Below are 19640 nucleotides of genomic sequence, written 5' to 3' on the forward strand. Positions count from 1 at the left end.
CTTTCTCAAAGGGTGTTCGTAGCGCAACGCGTCAGAGTAAGCCGTACTGACGTCACTTCCGGTCTTCGGCCGTGACCGGAAGCTTCGGATCGCACCGCATCGGCGGTTTGTGACACTGTCTGCACTGTTGTATCTTCTGTAATGTGAGTAGCCTGCACTACAATTTTTTTTAATAAATACTACCCTACGTTTCTGCACCATGAGAGCCTCTCTTTTTAAGCACCAACACAGGAACTAAGGCATTTTTGAGCTTCCTATGCTGCTATATTCCCATTATTTGATCCATTGCTGCTGGAGCACGCTGGGCTGTTGGCGAACGAGTTGAAAGGGTTGCCAGGATATTTATATATAACGCTCAATCTGAGTGTTGTGGAGGTGAGCGGCCACTGCACTCGGTGTCTGGATTGTGCGCTCACCGGGACACACTCACCTTGCTGTGTTTGAAGAGCACATTTCACCTTTAGAGTTGATTGGAAAGACCACCATATATAGAAGAATTTTTTGGCACATTGCACTTTATTCACTTTATTTGGGACTATCATCATGTGTATTTTTTAGATTATTATATGCATTTTATGGACTGTTGAAGCACGTTTTTAGCACATCATTGCTATATTTTTAGGTGTTTTTATTTCGGTCACTTTGCTCATGTTCAACACTTTTAGGAGTTGTGTTTATTTGATCATATAAGAGCTGCACATGATTTTGTTTTGCATGAATAGTCACTCAGCATTGCACTTTATTCACTTGGTTCACTTTCGATTGGATGTTCATTATTGTATATATCTATTCATTCTATCATCACTTTATACACCCCATTTTTTTGACATATTTTCATTGACACATTTATTAATTTGACCACTATTTATTATCTTAAGACACGTCTGTTCAATACACATTGGAATTAGATTTAGTGGCCCCCCTCATTGAGAGTTGAGCGCTGATTCTTTAACTTTTTAATTACCATCACAGACCCATCAGGTGCATGGCATTCAGCAGAATGCATAGTGTGCCTCCTAGAAGTCATAAAAGGGGCACCCCAATCAGAGAGGGTTAGCATTTGGCTTAGATCATTGGGTTCTTCAGACCACTATGACTAATATATGTTTATAACTCTTAAATGTTAAACACATGCTGTATACACTGTGTGCATTGCACAGCTTTAGTAAGACCCCTGTAGTCTCCAGGGGTTTTTAATTGGGAGAAGCTTTTCTTAGTTGAGGTCTGAGGCATTTGCCCTGACAGATTCCTAGTGCACTATGGCTTAGCTAAAGAGACAGCACAGCAGCACCAGAATGTCCTGTGTGTGACTTTTTGGATTGAACCTTTTGACTGACCTTTTTTGCTTAAAGGGTAACTACAATTTAGTGGGGGGAAAAATAGCAAATAAAAATTATATAATATAGCATATACAATTGCAACTCATGTCATATTATAATTCAATGTTATTAAAAATTACCCTTCCTTTTCAATCTGCAGCTCTGTCATTTTCTGTAAAATGCAATGCAATATGGCTACCGGGGGGAGGGGGGGGGGCGGGGGGGTTGTTCTGTACACAGACAAATACAGATCAGATTTCAGGCATCCCCTACAATAAAAATGTAATTTCGGTCAGATACTCCCAATAGGAAATTCCAGACCCTGCAATATTTCTCATTAGAGCACTGCAGGTGAACCAGCTGGTTGATAATTAGGAAACAACTCCCATTAGATTACCTTACCACATGGACACAGACGAACACAGACAAACACACAGGGATTTCTTCAGAATAACAAAAGGTAGGAATCTGCAACAAAGTTTGTTAAAATCCTAGTTGTGTACATAAATCATCCAACTTAACAAAAGTGGAGTTACTCTCTAAATCTAAACATTACTAGATATCCAATACAATTGTTTTCACAATGTATCCACTACAGAATACCCTATTTTAATAATGTTTGCTTACGACTTGACTATGGTCTCTTGGGATGGCAATTGCTTGAACCCATTCTTTCATTTTAGGCGCATGTGGAGATAACAATTTTTATTGGCATCTAACATTGATATTACTTTATAATAATTGGTAACATTTACATTTTATATTTTGTATTTACATTTTCTTAGTTTATTGTGTGAGATTAATCCAAATTATGGAAATGCCCTAACCTTTCTTTTTTTTTTTTTTTTGGTGGGGAGGGGGGTGAGGCACATTTATCAAGCCTTAATATATATCTAGTGCCATCATGTGCAGATTAAATAAATAAACACAAATTTTCTTTTCATGTGAGTAAAAAACTAAACTGAACACAACTTAAAGTGTAAATAAGCCCAGGACCCTGCAATCATTATATCTGGTTTCCCCCAGTACACGGAACATGGAAATGCAATTGTTTTAGTAAATATAAACTGCTAAATACCTTTTCTCATCAGCAGTATATAGCAGTCTTGTGACTTGTATTAGTGTCTGGTTGAAGCTTGTAGGAGAAGTTTTCATTCTACTCTCACTGTCCTCTAGGACTTCAGAACCCCTGACCCTCTGTCTGGACAGTGCTAATTGGTCCTGTGCTGATCACATGCACTCTCTCAAGAAAAACAACAAAAAACCTCTCTAACAATACACACCAAACTGAGCATGTGCAGCTTGTCCCCTGGCCTCTATAATATAATAGGAGATGAGTTGGAGACACTGGCATGAAGGCTCATTTAGCACCGGGACTTGATGGATTTTCTGTCACATATTACTAAACATTTGCCTTGACAATATCTCCCTACCTGACCTGTTTTTATAATGCAATATGACAGGAGAATCCCCAGGAACGTTCTCTCAATGCTGCGTTTATCTCAGTTATCCCCAAACTGGGTAAATATGCAAGCTCAGTTAGTAATTATTGGCCGATCTCCCTTATAAACAACGACCTAAGGATTCTGACTAAAATCCTTGCAGATCGTATTTCCTCTTTTTTTAGCCTTCACATCAACAAAGACCAAGTAGACTTTATCCACAGAAGGCAGGGACCTGACCAAATCCGTAGAACGATTGACATTATCTCCATTAGTGATGAGCCTAACAACACCCTGTTCGATTCACACCAGAACATCTCGAACAGGGGAAATGTTCTAGCGAACATGTGAACTCCATTAAAGTCTATGGGACATGAACATGAAAAGTCAAAAGTCCTAATTTTAAAGGCTTAAATGCAAGTTATTGGCCAAAAAAAGTGTGGGGACCTGGGTACTGCCCTGGGGAACATGAATCAATGCAATTTTTTTTTTAAAGGATAGATTTTACAGGAGCAGTGATTTTAATAATGCCTAAAGTGAAACAATAAAAATAAAAAATTCCTTTAAATATTGTGCCTGGGGGCCCCCTTAATGTGTCTGTAAAGTAGCACATTTGTGTGATGTTTGTAGCCTGCTGCAGCAAGACTGACATTTCTAAAGGAAAAAATTTCATTTAAACTTGCTCGCGGACTGTAATGTATTGTCGGCTCCCGGCAATACAGGTAAAAAAAAAAGAAAAAAAAAAAAAACAGCTTAGGCCCCCCCCCCCCCCAAATCCATATCAGGACCCCACGCCATTTCTTTCAGTAATACTGACATAAACTGATATAAACTGCCTATATATATATATATATATATATATATATATATATATATAACTTTGTAGTATACACTGCACTATCCGATCTTGACAAACTGTAAAAAGCAAAAATCTCTCTCCCTGCCAGCAATGTATTATTAACTATAGAATTCCACTTATAAATCCCCCGCTGGCCAAGGGATTCCATCCCACGACCTTGCAATTGCAAGCCTGGTATTCTTCCAGCTATGCCACCATCAAGCACGCTTATGCTCATCAAACTCTCCCTGCCTAACTAACTCCTATCTCACCCTACACACAGTGGATGATATAAAAGTTAGGGAGAGTGTGTTTAGCTTAACCACTTAAGCCCCGGAAGATTTTACCCCCTTCCTGACCAGGGCCTATTTTGCAATTCAGCACTGTGTGACTTTAACAGACAATTGCGCGGTCGTGCGACACTGTACCCAAATGAAATTGAGGTCCTTTTTTCCCCACAAACAGAGCTTTCTTTTGGGGGTATTTGATCACCTGTGCGATTTTTACTTTTTGCGCTATAAACAAAAAAAGAGCGACAATTTTGCAAAAATAACAATATTTTTCACATTTTTTTATATGAAATTCCCCTCCAAAAAAATGTAAAAATCTAAATTTTTTAACATTTTAGGCCAATTTGTTTTCTGCTACATATGTTTGGTAAAAAAAAAATCGCAAAAAGCGTATTTTGATTGGTTTGCACAAAAGTTATTGCGTTTACTAACTAAGGGAAAGATTTTTGTAATTTCTGTTGTTTTTTTTTTAACGAGTAATGGCGGCAATCTGCGATTTTGTTTTGCGGGACTGCGACATTGCGGCGGACAGATCGGACCCTTGACTGACATTTTTGACACTTTTGGGTGTACCAGTGACATTACTGCAGTAATCAGTGCAATACATATGCACTGTTACTGTAAAAATGACACTGGCAGGGAAGGGGTTAACTTTATTTGAGAAGGAGGGGTTAAGTGTGTCCCTAGGGGCGTGCTTTTTACTGTGATTGGATGTGGTTGTGTGTGTTACTGCAGAGAAATACGATCCTGCATAGCAGGACCGTATGATCTCTGCACTTATACAGGGGAGAATGACAGGCGGCTTTGTTTACATTAGCCGCCTGCCTTTCTCCCACTGTATCGGACGATCGCGAGTGAGCGGCGGACATCGGGTCCGCCGCTCACACGCGCGGGGGGGTCCGTGAACAAGCGGGGGCGCGCTCACCCCCTAGAGCCGTAGTACTACTTCGCTTTGCCTGTGAGGGGCTGACTGCTGGCGTAAATAGTCGTGCGGCGGTCGTCAAGAGGTTAAGCAGGCTTAACGGTGACATAGGTGGTAGAATACCAGGCTTGCAATTGAAATGACTGTGGGATTGATTCCCCTGGCCAGCAGGTGATTTATTGGAATCAGAGGTCAGAGTCCCTGATAATGCAGGAACTCAAAGTTCCTGCGAAGAATCCCATTTGTTCATCATTCGACGAACAAGCAAACAGCCAATGTTTGAGTCGAACTCAAAGCTCATCCCTAATCTCCATCCTTAATTGAAGCTGGGATGGTGAAAAGCTCAGGAAGGCTTTCTGCTTTCACTAGACCTCCAGAAGGCATTCCACTCGGTCTATTGGCCTTACCTCTTCACTGTCCCTAAAAGATGGGGTTTCGGTGAATCCTTTCTGAATGTCTTGTCAGCCCTATACTCTACCCCAGAAGCCCAGGTACACATGCCGGGATTTTATCCTGAATCTTTTTGCATTTTCAGAGGAACTAGACAGAGATGCCCTCTCTAGCCACTTATTTTTGCAATTGCAATTGCGATAGAAAACCTCTGCAATTGTCCACAAATGCGCTTTGTTCGCAGGGGATATTCTTCTATTTATCTCCTCATTACTGATTTCTCTCCCCAACATCTGTTACCTCTTCAAATACTTTGGGAAAATCTCTGGACTCCATGTTAATTATACTAAATCTCAGGCGTTAAATATAACAATCCTGAACTCATAAGTCTCCCGGCTTAAGGAAAAATTCTGTTTTTCCTCGTCAAACTTAACGATTCCCTATTTAGGGGTGAATTTGACCGCCAAGATTAACCGCCTTTATTTTGCAAATTACCCCCTACTTTTTAGGAAACTGGAAGCAGACTTAAACCGGTGGGCCCATTATGACCAATTTTGGGTTGGCAGAATTAATGCAAAATGACCTTGCTTTCTCATATCCTTTATTTCTTTAGGTCACTTCCTATCCCATTAGTAAAGGATCATATACAATGCTTCTAATCTAAAAACATTAAATTTGTTTGGGGTGCAGGGGGATATATCCTCTCTAAATCAATTCTATGTTGGGCTAGAATCCAGGGGGGCCTTGGACTCCACCATTTATTTTGGTATTATCAATTGACCTAACTGGCCCAGCTCTCAGTGGTCTACTCCCATTTGGAGTTACCTAAATGGGTTCACATTGAAGGCAGGCGGTGCCTCTTTACATGCTTGACTATCTTCTTTGGTGTCATAAGAAACTGAGACCCTCAATCCTGGCCCCCACGTTATCACACTTTTCTTTTTGGGGATACACTAAGAAAACACCCCCAATTAACCTCCACACTTAAACACCTTACACATCTATTTGGAAACCCTGCTTTTCCCCCAGGGATGGAAATTAAAGCCTTTAGCTGGTGGCTGAAGAAGGGGCTTTACAGAATTGGCCACTTCCTCTGATCTTTAGGCCCACTCACTAAGGCATTTTGTATTAGCAAATTTGACATGCCTTCTACTGAATTTTTTTGCTTCTCCCAAATCTCTATTTTTTTTTTTTCAAATTTAATTTTTATTAGAAGGAAAAAGAATGGGTTTACATTTCATAAAATATCAGTCAGAAGAGAAAAAAAAAAAAAGAACTATTATACCAACATAAATACATATTAAGAAGAGAAATATATATTTTCTCCTCCCACCTCTTAAATATGGTAACATATTTTCTCCCTATCCTTAGGGAGTATCGTTTTTTTATTTCCAACCCATTCTATCCCCCTTACCTTTTCTCCCTTTTTTTCCCCTCACCTTCCCTCCCTCCTCCCCCCTTCCCCTTCTTTCCCTCCCTTATCTTCCCCCTACTAAACACACAAAAAAAAAAAAAAAAAGAAAAAGAAAATTAAACAACAAAAAAAAAAATAAAAATATACATAAAAAAAGGGGGGGGGGAACAAACCCTTCCTCTCCTCCTCCTCAGAGCCAACGGCATTCATTTCTAACTTCTCTGTTTCTTTATTCCCTAAGGGCCTTCCCTTCCTCAGAGAGGATGAATACATTCCAACCCTCCCATATCTGTCTATATCTCTCTCTATTGTGATTTGCTGTTAAAGTCAAGTCTTCCATCTTGTTTATTTCCTCCACTTTCTCTATCCAGTCCCTTATAGAGAGTGGAGTGTTTTTTTTTCCACCCCAAAGGGATACATAATCTTGCTGCATTTGCTAATTGGCTTATAATTGATCTTTTATATTTTTTAGTTGACATTGTTGATAATTGTAACAGAAAGAAGGCAGGGTCTAATGGAATCTCTACCTCCGTAAATTTCTGCATTATTCTTCTGGTTTCTTCCCAAAATCCTCTTATTTTGGAGCAAGTCCAAAAAATATGTAACATTGTGCCTTGTTCCTCTTGACAGCGCCAATACAGATCTGATGTATTAGGATAGATACTATTCAGTCTCTGAGGGGTATAATACCAACGTGTTAAAATTTTATAATTTGTTTCTTGTACTTTGGTACATATAGAAGACTGAAAAACCCTGTCTATTATCTGTTGTTGCTGTTCAGAGGAAAAGACACAATTAATTTCTTCTTCCCATTTACTTAGTTGGGGCAATTTAACTTGTTCCATAGGAACCACCAATATATTATACATTTTAGATAGAGTATGTGCTAATGGTCCTGATTCTGAACAATATCTTTCAAATATTGTCCCTGCCTTCCATATTTCTGGGGTTGTGGTAATGTACTGAGATAATGATGTACCTGTATGGCACTCCAAAACGGAAGCCCAAAAATATCCTCCTTATCCACCAATGTCTCAAGTGTCGGCCACTTATTCCCTTTCAGAAAATGTGAGGCTTGAAAGTAACCTCTTTCTTTTAATTCTCCAAAGGGGCCTTTTTCCATTCCCATTGGAAACCTTGGATTTCCCAGAATGGGAAATAAATGGGACTCCATGTTTTTCTCCATCCCCTTTATATAAACTTGTGAGACTATTTTTAGTGTGTTACCTATCAACGGATGGCCTTTCAGGCTCCCAGGTATGTCATCATAACACCAAGCAGCCCTATTCAAAGGGATTGGTGTTTGAGATTGTTCCAAGTGTATCCATAATTTAGATGTCTTATGTCTACACCAGTCTATTTGACGACAAAAGTGGGAGGCTTGATAATATCTGCGAATATCCGGTAAGGCCACACCACCATATTTTTTTGGAAGAGTTAAATATTTAACTGACAATCTTGGTTTCTTTTTTGCCTAAACAAAATTTATAAAAACTGATTGAACTTGTTTAAAATATTGGACTGGGATATTGATAGGTAAACCCTGAAATAAGTATAAGAATTTCGGGAGGATCGACATTTTTATCAAGTTTGATCTACCAAACCTGGAATGTATTCCTGTGTTCCATTTCTCTAACAACAGTTTTATTCTATGCAGTAGAGGAATGAAATTATTTTCATATGTTCTCTTCACCTTGAGGGGGATGTATGTACCTAAATATTTTATCGCTCTCTGTCCATTTAAACCCAAAATGTTGTTTCAGTCCTTGGAAGTAGGAAGGTAGAGCTCCCACTCCCATGGCTTCTGATTTATCGAAGTTTATCTTCATATTAGATAATCTCCCATATACTTCAAATTCTTTAAATAAATTCGGCAATGATACATCTGGTCTAGTGAGCGTAAACAATAAGTCATCTGCATATGCAGTAACTTTATATTGCGTGTCCCCACACACTACTCCAGATATATCCAAACTCTGTCTCACTCGACATATAAATGGTTCTAAAGATAACACAAATAGTAAAGGGGATAAAGGACATCCCTGTCTTGTCCCATTTCTAATAGGAAAGGGATCTGATAAAATACCGTTAACCTTTGCCTGAGCCCAAGGTGTGGAATAAATGGCTCGAATCCATTGAAACATAATTTTATCTATTCCTATATGGTTCAATGTGGAAAACATGAACTCCCAGTTAATGCGGTCAAATGCTTTTTCTGCATCTGTCCCTAATATTACACAGGGGAGATGAGTACTTTCTGCCATATGTACTAAATTTAATATTTTAATGGTATTATCCTTCGTTTCTCTTTGAGGGACGAAGCCGGCTTGGTCTAAATGTATCAGTGAATTTATGTGTTGTGTTAATCTATTTGCAATAATCTTTGTAAAGATCTTTAGGTCCACATTCAACAACGATATTGGTCTAAAACTACCACAAAGAGTTAGATCTTTCCCCTCTTTGGGTATCACAGTCACATGTGCTCCCAACGAATGTCTACAAAAGGTTGAATTTTGGCCTATTTCATTAAATAATTTCGTCAGATACGGCCCCAAGATCGGAAAGAATACTTTATAATACTGTATTGTTAAGCCATCAGGGCCTGGAGCTTTTCCCTGCTTCATCTTCTCAATGACTTGTTGGACCTCCAGCATGGTTATCGGTAAGTCCAACTCCCTCCTGATTTCCAATGGGAATGTTGGCATTTTAGATTCCTTAATGTATCCATGTTTACTTTTTCTATGTTTTCTTTTTTCAAATTATATAATGCTGAATAAAAATCTCCAAAGGTTTTAGCTATTTGTTTAGGCAGAAATACTTTTTTACCATTAGAAGAATTAATATGAGGGATATATCTTTTTATCTCCAGGTCTTTGGCTGCTTTGGCTAGCATTCTCCCGCATTTATTACCGGACTCGTATCCTACTCTCCGGCTTCTCTGAAGATCTGCCTTGGCTTTAAACTGCAATAAATCTGTTATTTGTTTACGTACTGCATTCACTTTCCTCTCTACTTCTACAGATGTTTTTTGTTTATGGGCTATTTCTATTTCCTGAAGCTCGTTCACCAATGTTTCTAGTTTCTTCCGTTCTTTTTTTTACCTGGATCCATGTTTTATCAAAACTCCTCTTATTACTGTTTTATGCGCCTCCCATAAAATTCCTGATTCGCATTCAGGTAAATCATTTGTTTGAAAGTACCATTGAATTTCTTTCTGAACGTCCTCTTTCACCTCTGGGGTCTGAAGTAAGCTTTCATTCAGTCTCCAAAATCTATTTAATTTCTTCTCTTTTTCTGAAAGTGAGTAGCACATCACTATCGGAGCATGATTCGACCATGTGATGTTACCCACCTCCGTTTTTATCACTGAATGTAACTGCCTATGGGGAACTAGGAATTGATCGATTCTGGTGTATTTTTTATGTGTTATCGAGTAATATGTATAGTCCCTTTCTCCTAAGTGTTGTAAATGCCAGATATCTATCAGTTGATGTTTATGCAATATCTGAGTTACTTTTTTTCTCATTTTGGGGGACACCGCTGACGTTCCGGAGGAAGTATCAATTCCAGGGTTTATCGGAATGTTTAAATCTCCCCCTAATAATATTTGCCCTTCTCCAAATTCCGATAGGACCTTAAAGGTTCTAGAGAGGAAGGTGTCCTGATTTACATTAGGTGTATAAATCGAACCAATGGTAACTTTAACTCCCTCTAGGAGTCCTTTCACAAAGGCAAATCTCCCCTCGGGATCCAAACAGGTTTCCTCATGTTCCCAAGACAATTTGTTTGAGATGAGAATGGAAGCCCCTTTTGACTTTGAGATTTTATTACTTGAGTGGTAACCTATAGGATAGTTTTTATTTCTTAAAGATGGGGTTTTATCTTCTCTAAAGAGTGTCTCCTGAATGAGCGCTATAGCTGCCTGCAATCGTCTAAGTTCGTTTAGGAGCATATGTCTTTTTTCGGGGGTGTTAAGTCCCCTCACATTAAATGAAACAATTTTTATAGCTACCATTGGTTTTGAGAATAACTCTCTCCGAGAAGAAGGAGAGGAAAGAGAAAAAAAAAAAAAAAAAGAGAAAAGAAAAAAAAAAAAAAAAGGGAGAGGGGGGAAGTAAGAAAGGGGAAAAAAAAAAAAAACCCCTCCCCCGCTAAAAAAGGAAAATTATCCTCTTGCGGAGGATATTCCTCCGAACTAAATTATACCTAAGTATATTACGCTCACTTCCCTCCCTATTTTTATGAGCGTCTTCCTATTGGAGGTGGAGCCCAGAGCCCTCCCGGAGTGAGGTTCCCCTCCCTCTCTCCTTTGACCCTACTTAATCTCTTTTAATTAATTTTTTCTCCTTCCCCTGTATTTACTATAGATGGCCGTTTTAACCGTCAAGACCAAACTCTATTAAATTTGTTTTCCTAATCATTTCTCCCCCCCACCGCGCCTCCCACTCCGTGGGGTTTAAACAACCGAAACCGAGATAGAGAGGACCCACTTGTAATATCTACAAATTAATCCTCCTTTCCTTGAGGTTCTATAAATCATACCGGGACTAAAGAAAATTTTATCAATGAACCCTTCACTGATACACAACATATCTTATTCAATGGAGAGAAGAAAACAGGGAGAAAAAGAAAGATAAAAAGAGAGAAAAAAAATAAAATAAAAATTGAAAATCAAGTCCTCTCTCCCTTTCTTCCTCCCTCTGTGGGGGAATCCCCCCCTCCCCATATAATACTTAAATTAATCTAGTCATTTCATGTCTATCTATATTATCTTCTTTTCCTACTTTTTACCTTTTGAAATTTAAGCATTTATACTAAAGGTAACCACCCCAAAAAAAAAAGAAAAACCTCCACCTTTGTGCATTTCTGTTGATCCAAACCAATAAATCATACTGTGATATGCACAATAATTTAAACCACTCCTAAATCACATATGTTCACACCCTCTTAAGTGCATAGAAGGTGAGGAAAAAAAAAAAAACCTCTCCCCCTTAGTGAGTTTGTGTATAACTCTACCTGTACTCATCCTATGATTTACCAAAATAAACTCAATTGTTCCTTCCCCTCATACATTATCACCTTCTTTAGTGTTTTCAGGATACAATCCTTTATGTTAGTGACAAACAACGAAAAAAAAAAAGCCCAACAACCCCTCTACCCTCTTTGTGAATTTATATAACCCAAAACCATAAACACATATTGTAATATACCAATTAATTTCAACCATCTCTTAGATACACATATTATCACCCTATTGAGTGCATAACAGAAATAAAAAAAAAAAAGGAAAAGGAGATGGGGAAAGTCCCTCCCCTCTAGTGAATTAGTGATTAACTCTACTTTTTGAGTCATATCGAGATAAACCACAAAATTTCAATCAATCATTAAATTGTTTGTTTTCACCCTTAAAAGTGTATGTTTTGAAAAAAAAAAGTGCTATTTTGTTCAAAAAAAAAAAAAGAGTGCTATTTTGTTCAAAAAAAAAAAAAAAGTGCTATTTTGTTCAAAAAAAAAAGTGCTATTTTGTTCAAAGAAAAAAAAAAAAAAAAAAAAGAAAAAAAGAAAAAAGAATGGTACACCTCTCTTTATATCAAAAGATTATAATGGGTCCCAGTCCTATACGATATGTATAATGAGTTTGTCCACCATATTTTAACGTCATATGATTCCTACCCTTTAGGTGCCAAAAAAAAAAAAACTCTCCCCCCCAGGCACCAGGGATTCTAGTTTCTTTCTTATCTTCTCAATATTCCCTTCTATTCCTTTTCAGACTCTCTCTTCTCTTTGAATTCCTAGATCCTCTCCTCTCTTATATCCTCTCCACATGGGGGAGATTTCCAGCCAGTTTGGAACATAAAATTCAGCAGTTCCTAAATATTTGAATAATTTCGGTAAATCTCTTGGTTCTTTCAATGTAAAGAAAGTTCCCTCTTTATGAAATGTAACCGCTATGGGGTAATTCCAGCGGTATTTAAAACCTAACTGCCTGGCTTTTTCTAATACTGGATGGAGTAAAGCTCTACGGTTTAATGTAGGTCTGGATATATCGGGGAGTATCTTGATATTGGTTCCCTCGAATTCTATATGACCTAGAGTCCAGGCCTTTCTAAGGATCTCCTCTTTCTTGGTAAAAAAATGGATCCTTATGATCACATCTCGTGGTCTCCTGGTATCCTTCAACCTCAGTCCCGGAGCTCTATGTGCCCTATCTATTTCTATAGGTGAAAGGGGTGTATCACCCAAAATTTTATGAAGAATACATTTAACTCCTTCCATTAGCTGATCTCTTTCTACTGATTCCGCTATTCCTCGAATTCTTATATTATTTCTTCTGCTTCTGTCTTCCATGTCTTCTAAACGCAATTGCAAGGCTAATGTTGTATTTAAATAAGTTTCTTTTTCTTTCTCAAGGTTTCTGACTCTCTGATTTATTGCTTCTATTTTCTGTTCATTGGTATCTGTTTTAACTTCCAATTCTGACATCCCACCTCTTATTTTCTGTATCTCACTGCTGAACTTTGCTTCAAGTTTCCCTATGATGTCCTCCAAGTCAGATTTAGTAGGGAGTGTCCGGAGGAGGGTTCTAATATCCGAATCCTCCTCTTTTCCTCCTTTTTTGCCCACATCTTGAGTCCTTATTAAATGTGTTTCGATCGGTTCTTTTTGTATCACTTGTTGTTCGTTTATTGCAACTTCAATTGCCATATTGCTCTTATCTTTATCTTTTCCCTCTTGTAACATATGATGTTGCCATATTCATTTCCATTTGAATTAGCTTATCTTTCTGCAAGTGTTCTTTCAAGATAGGGAAAAAATGGCTTATTTCTTCAGAGGGTTTTAATGCTGATTTCAGTGGTGCGGCACCTGAGATTCTCAAGGAAGAGCGGGTAATGGGTTTAGATTTCTGTTTCTTCCCAGCTGACATACCGCAAAAAAAATATTATATTTGGGGATAATGTATTTTCATTCACTCCCAATCACCCCCTCCTCCTCCGGTGTCTCTTTCGCCTTCTTAATAGCTCTCTATTGACCTCCAGCTGTTCACAGAACTTCAAAAGCACCATAAATTCCTGGCTGTTCACTGCTACTGCCCCTCAGTCCTCAAAGACTATCATCATAGTGCCCAAACTTTTATCTGCTCGGCTCCAGCTATATTTGTTGCTGTAATTGGGGGTGATGTCTCTCCCTCCATTCCAGAGTCCCCCCCCTCCTCTTCCAATGGTTGCGGCTTTCTAATATTCAATAGCTACTTCATATAACCAAATATGTGCCTGGTTATTCCTCTCAGCTCACATCGTTTACAGCTACAGTCACATACCAATGCAGTCATGCGAATCCTTTTGCTCGGCTTCAGCTCTTTATTCACTGTCGCTCTGGACTGCACGGCCGCCCTCTTCCCTGATGCTACGGAAGCCTCTCAGAGCGGGACCGCCTTCCGCTCTGAGTCAGGCTCCAGCTGTACCCTTCGGCCTCCCCCCTCTGTTTTAGAGGCTATGAATACCTGAGAGATATGCTTCATATATGGAGGGATTGCCCTAAAATCAGGAACTTCTGAAACAGAATATTCTCTTTGCTCTGGAAGATTACAGGTATCCCGATTATGAAGTCCCTTCAAATCACCCTCCTCAACTTTCCAGTGGAACATGCAATGACTTACCTTCTTCATCCTCCTGGGGGCCAAATTGACTTTTGCCAAGTCATGGAAGGCACCATATGCCTCTGTCCAATTGGGAAAAAGGAAAATCTCCTGGATTATGGCCCAGGAGAAGATGGTCGGCATGCTCTTGGATTCCACTCAGAACTTTGAAGCCATATGGGAACCATGAGTGAATTATATGAATATCCTCTTGGTCCCTTGAATTTTGGTTCCCTCTTTTTAACCCTCCCCCCTTCTTCTTTTATTTTGTGAGAGCTCTTTCCTAGTCGGTCACTCTCAACCTAATTATCTTCCTTGCTCTGCACTACATCTCCTCTTTTCTCCTTCTTCTATGCTGTCTTTTTCTCTTTAAGGATTTGATACCTATCCGAGGTCCCTTTATTTACCTCTGCCTCTTACTACTGACCAGGTATTACGTGTTTTGGGTTCCAATATATGTTTAATACTAATAACTTTGTATTCCTAGGATCCTATGACTAATTGTTTAGATCCCTTGGAATCATAAATATTTTATCCGATACTTGCAAATGAATCTGCTCTAGTTCTGTGAACACCAGATTATCCAGTTATGTTTATTTTTGGCTCATTCCAATGTATTAACTTTTTATTTTTTTTTACTGATGATCCCTATTTTCTTTTTCATTTTTCCATATGTAATGTTATTTTATGCTTAAGTTGCTCTAGCATGAGAGGGTTTGTTACTACCTCTCTGGCCCCATACAAGACTTTTCTACAGTTTTTTGCTCTTTGGTTGATAAGCCTGGTTTGGTTTGTATATCTGTTTACCTGATATTCTTAATAAAAAAGTAATGAAATAAAAAAAAATGGTCCCCCTGCAGGTTTAGGTTATAATGTACTAGTATGCACTACAAACTAGTACAGTATTACAGACTTACCTACAAACAGAGACCTCCAGCATTGCGCTGTCATGGGTCTTTCTGATCCCCAGCTGCTTCCATCTATGCCCAGTCTTCCTTCTGGGTTTCGTATCTTCAGCTGCTTGAATGGCCAGGCCGAGGCAAAATAACTGCCGTGCATTCGCACAGGAGTCACATTGCAGTGGCACACACAGCGGGTCGTAAATGTGGTCTGAGCTGCTCATGTGTGACTCAGATCACAGTGCCCGCTGACAGGCAGGAGGGACATTTATGACAGGAGAGACCTCTAGGGTCCTATCTGTTTTTTGTTTTTGTTTTTATTAAATCTTTTATTAATTTTATCAACATACATATATAATCTCACAACAAAAAAAAAACATTAAAAAAAAAAACATAAAAAAACAAAAACAAAATACATATTACATAAATACATAAATTCCCCCATTACCCCAGTCATATACATTCCGTGAAGTGAAATAAGGCAAGACACTATATATTGCAATCATACTTAATAGTGAAAATGTGAAAAAAGTGAAAAAGTGAAAAAGTGAAAAAAAAAAAAAAAGGTGATATAGGGGAAAGCGCAGCCCACCTTTCCCTTGTCATTTAGTCACCGTGTCAACATATCACACCAAAAAAAAAAAACACATCACATCCAGTGTTTTTCGGAGGGGGTCTAAATGGGGGGGGGGGGGGAGAAATGGATATCATATCAAAAGACAAAAAAAAAAAAAAGAGAGAAATGCAAAAATCTGTCACAAAAATCCCTAGTAAATCAATTCAAATTAAACTACATCATGAAATATGTGCTGTTCTAAAATATAACATGTCATGTTCAGTACACTCCATAGCATCATCGTGACGGCCGGGGATTATCAGTGGGCAACTGTTAACCAAACTGGGCCCCTCTGTCCCTCTCCAGGATCATTTTCCATGGTGAACACTCACCATCAGAAGACCACTGTCATTCAAAGATAAACTAATTCCCAAGCTCTGTAACATCACCATGTCGTAAATACATTATCACCTTGCCTTTCTATGGTTTTTGCCCCTGAAGTAACCTGTTATACCAAACTCTGTAGCATCGCCATATTGTAAATACTTTATCACCTTGCCTTTCTATGGTTTTTACCCCTGATTTACCCTATTATACATAACATTTTGAAGGCCTATACCATTTTTCCTTGTTACCCATGTACTTATCGGGCCCCCAATTAACAGAATTAAACACCTCACCCCAACCTTCAGACTCCGCTAAAGAGGGGGTCAGTACCCAAAAAATAAACCCAAGGCCTCCATCGTTCCCTGACCACCTCTTCCGTGTTACTCAATGCGGCAGTAAGCAATTCCACTTTGTGTATCTCATTTACTTTTGAGATCCATAAGCTATCTGGTGGTGGAACAGTTTGTTTCCAAAAAACAGGTACACACGCCTTGGCCGCATTGAGAAGACGGAGGGTCAAGGACTTCCTATAATTCTTAATTGAAATTTGAGTCATATGTAATAGGCACAATGCCAGATTATCCTGTACATCTACATTAGTTAATAATTTAATTACTGAGGCCACTTTTTGCCAGAAGGGCCGTAGAAGCGCACATTCCCAAAAAAATATGTATCATAGTTCCCTCAGCCAGTCCACAGCGCCAACATGTCCCCGCCTGGGTCGCATCTATTCTTTTCAGCACTAAGGGGACCCTGTACCATCTAACAAGAATCTTATATCCCAGTTCCTGTATTTTACTTTCCATCGACGACCTATGTACTAGGTTCAAAATTGTATTAATTTGTTCCTCAGACAAACTAATATTTAGCTCCTGTTCCCATCTTCAAAGAAACCGTAACGGCTGGGCTTCCGTCTCCTCTATTAACATTACGTAAAACGTTGATATCAAATGTTTAGGAGATTCACCTGATAAACATATTTTTTCTAATGGGGTCAAATCCCGCTGGGTATATCCTTTTCGCTGAAATTCCCGAATAAAATGGCCCAACTGATAGGCACTAAGGTGGTCTAGTGAACCACCCGACCACTCCCTGATTTCCTCAAATGAAGGTGGGCGCTCCCGTTGCCATACGTCGAGTAGGCGAACTTTACCCTGTTGTGCTAAATTTCGTATTTTGGCATTGGTACAACCTGGGGGAAATTCAGGGTTACCCAGTATGGGTGTCATCGGAGACGGGGAAGGCGCAACCTTTGAATGAGCTTGAATGCTTTTGGTTTCTCTTAGGGTTGCCCCTATTGTTGGATGCACTAAAATATCATCTTTAGGAGAAAAGACTGACCAAGGAGCCGGCGGGGTCAGCTGGCCAGATTCCCCACTCTCCAACTCTACCCACCTTTTAGTGCCCTGGTTGCCATGCCAGTCCACTACTCTTGCCATGTGGATCGCCCTGTAGTACCTGAGGATATCCGGCAGACATATACCACCTCTTGCCTTCGGCAAAAACAAAGTCTGCATTCCAATCCTTGGGGATTTCTTTGCCCAAATAAATGAGCGAAATAGGCTCTTGATTAGCCGAAAAAAATCAGCTGGAACAGAGACCAGGATAGTCTGCATGATATATAAAATCTGACTGTTCCTCTGTCAGAGAGGGCATCCCTGAGGCTTGCAAGTATTCCTCTATTTGTTCCTTTTTCCTTTGATGGAAAACCTTTTTTTCCCTCTCCACGTTTCAGGAGATTATATAAAGATTTATAAAAAGAACAAAACTTGGCAGCAATATCTGATGAGGTATGTAACTCTCCGCCCCCCTTTCTTTGTATTCGAGAGATGTGGGTATGTCTCCTAGGACCCCTAAGTACCCGTGCCAACATTAACCCGGGTTTATTCGAGTATTCATAGCAATACCGTTTGTACCATAATATTGCCCTTATTGTCCTCTGGAACAAAATACCATTCAGCTCCTCTCTTGCATTTGTAAGAGGAGTCAAATGTGACTCCGCCAAGGACATCTTATGCTGTTGGCTCAGGGTCTCTATCTTAAACAGTAGATCTTTAATTTTTTTTTCCTGCTCTTTTTTGCATTGGGAACCTATACGTATAAGTACCCCCCGAATTACACATTTGTGTGCCTCCCATAAGACTGATGGCGTAATGGAGTTGGTTGTATTTTCCAAGAAATAGGTAGCCAATGCCTCATCTAATTGTGTCTCTGTCTCCTGAGATTGAAGTATAGCTTCATTTAAGCACCAAGTAGAAGGTCTGGGTATCCTGTTTTCCCACTCTATCGTCACATATGCAGGTGCGTGATCAGAGATGGAAAAGTCCTCTATATCAGATGCCCTGACCAGAGGGAGATCTGATTGAGTCACAAGGATACGATCAATACGTGTGTAGGCGCTGTAGACTGGCGAGTAGAATGTATAGTTTCTCTCTCCCGGATGCATCAACCTCCATGGGTCAACAAGATCCAGGAGAGAGATTTCTCGTTGCAATTTCTGTAAACGTACATAGGACATACTAGATACCTTCCTGGATGTATCAATAAGTGGCTCGGCTACATAATTAAAATCGCCCCCCCATTACCAAGTGTCCCTCTCGGAACTCAAGGACTATCGGGAGTAACTTCTGTAAGAACCCTAGATGCTCAGAGTTAGGAAAGTATACATTTAGAAATGTAAGCATTGTTCGCCCTATACACCCCTTGATCAATAAATATCTGCCCAGTGGGTCTGCTTTTTCTTCCCTGAATGACCAGGCCATGGATTTAGAAATCAAAATACTGACCCCCTTAGACTTTGGGATAGGGGATGGGGCATGATATGACCAAGGAAAATCTCTATTGTGAAACCTGGGAAGGGAGTCTTTGCGAAAATAAGTCTCTTGGATGAAAGCTATATGAGTGGACTCCCTTCTCAGATCCCCCAACAGTCTCCATCGTTTCTGGGGTGTGGAAAGGCCTCTAGCGTTTAGGATAGTAATTTTACACCCGGTCTTCATGCGTCCCACCATGCCTGTTCCGGGTCCCATGTTTGACAATCCCCGGCCCACACTAATACATCAACAGCACAAACCCCCCCCCCCCCCTAAAAAAAAAAAAAAAAAAAAAAATGCACAACAAAAAAAAGGGAAAAAATTCCCAAAGGGGAAACACCTACTACACTTACTAAGATACACTAATAAATGGTTAAATATTAACCCAGCGCAACCAGGCGCTATCTATTGTGGGGAAAAGTGGATACCTGGACACCTAGAGGCTAAGGAAAGAAAAAAATGAAAAATAAAAACACTGCAAAAGAGAATATCCTAGGATCAAAAAGACCCCCGTTTTATCCACTTATGCATGTGTCTATGGATAGTATTTAGGAAAAAATGATAGAAAACCGGAACTAAAGAAAAAAAAAAATATCCAAGATTAAGGAGACCAATTCTGATGGGCGCCAGCCTCCCATATTATACAAAAACAAACCAATCCTGTTTACCCTAACAGGATGTTGTTAACCTCCAATGATCTCCCACACACCACCACAGACCCCATTAGCCCAGGA

Source organism: Pelophylax lessonae, assembly GCF_965119305.1.
Source record: "Pelophylax lessonae genome assembly, chromosome: 5".
Classification (NCBI taxonomy): Eukaryota; Metazoa; Chordata; class Amphibia; order Anura; family Ranidae; genus Pelophylax; species Pelophylax lessonae.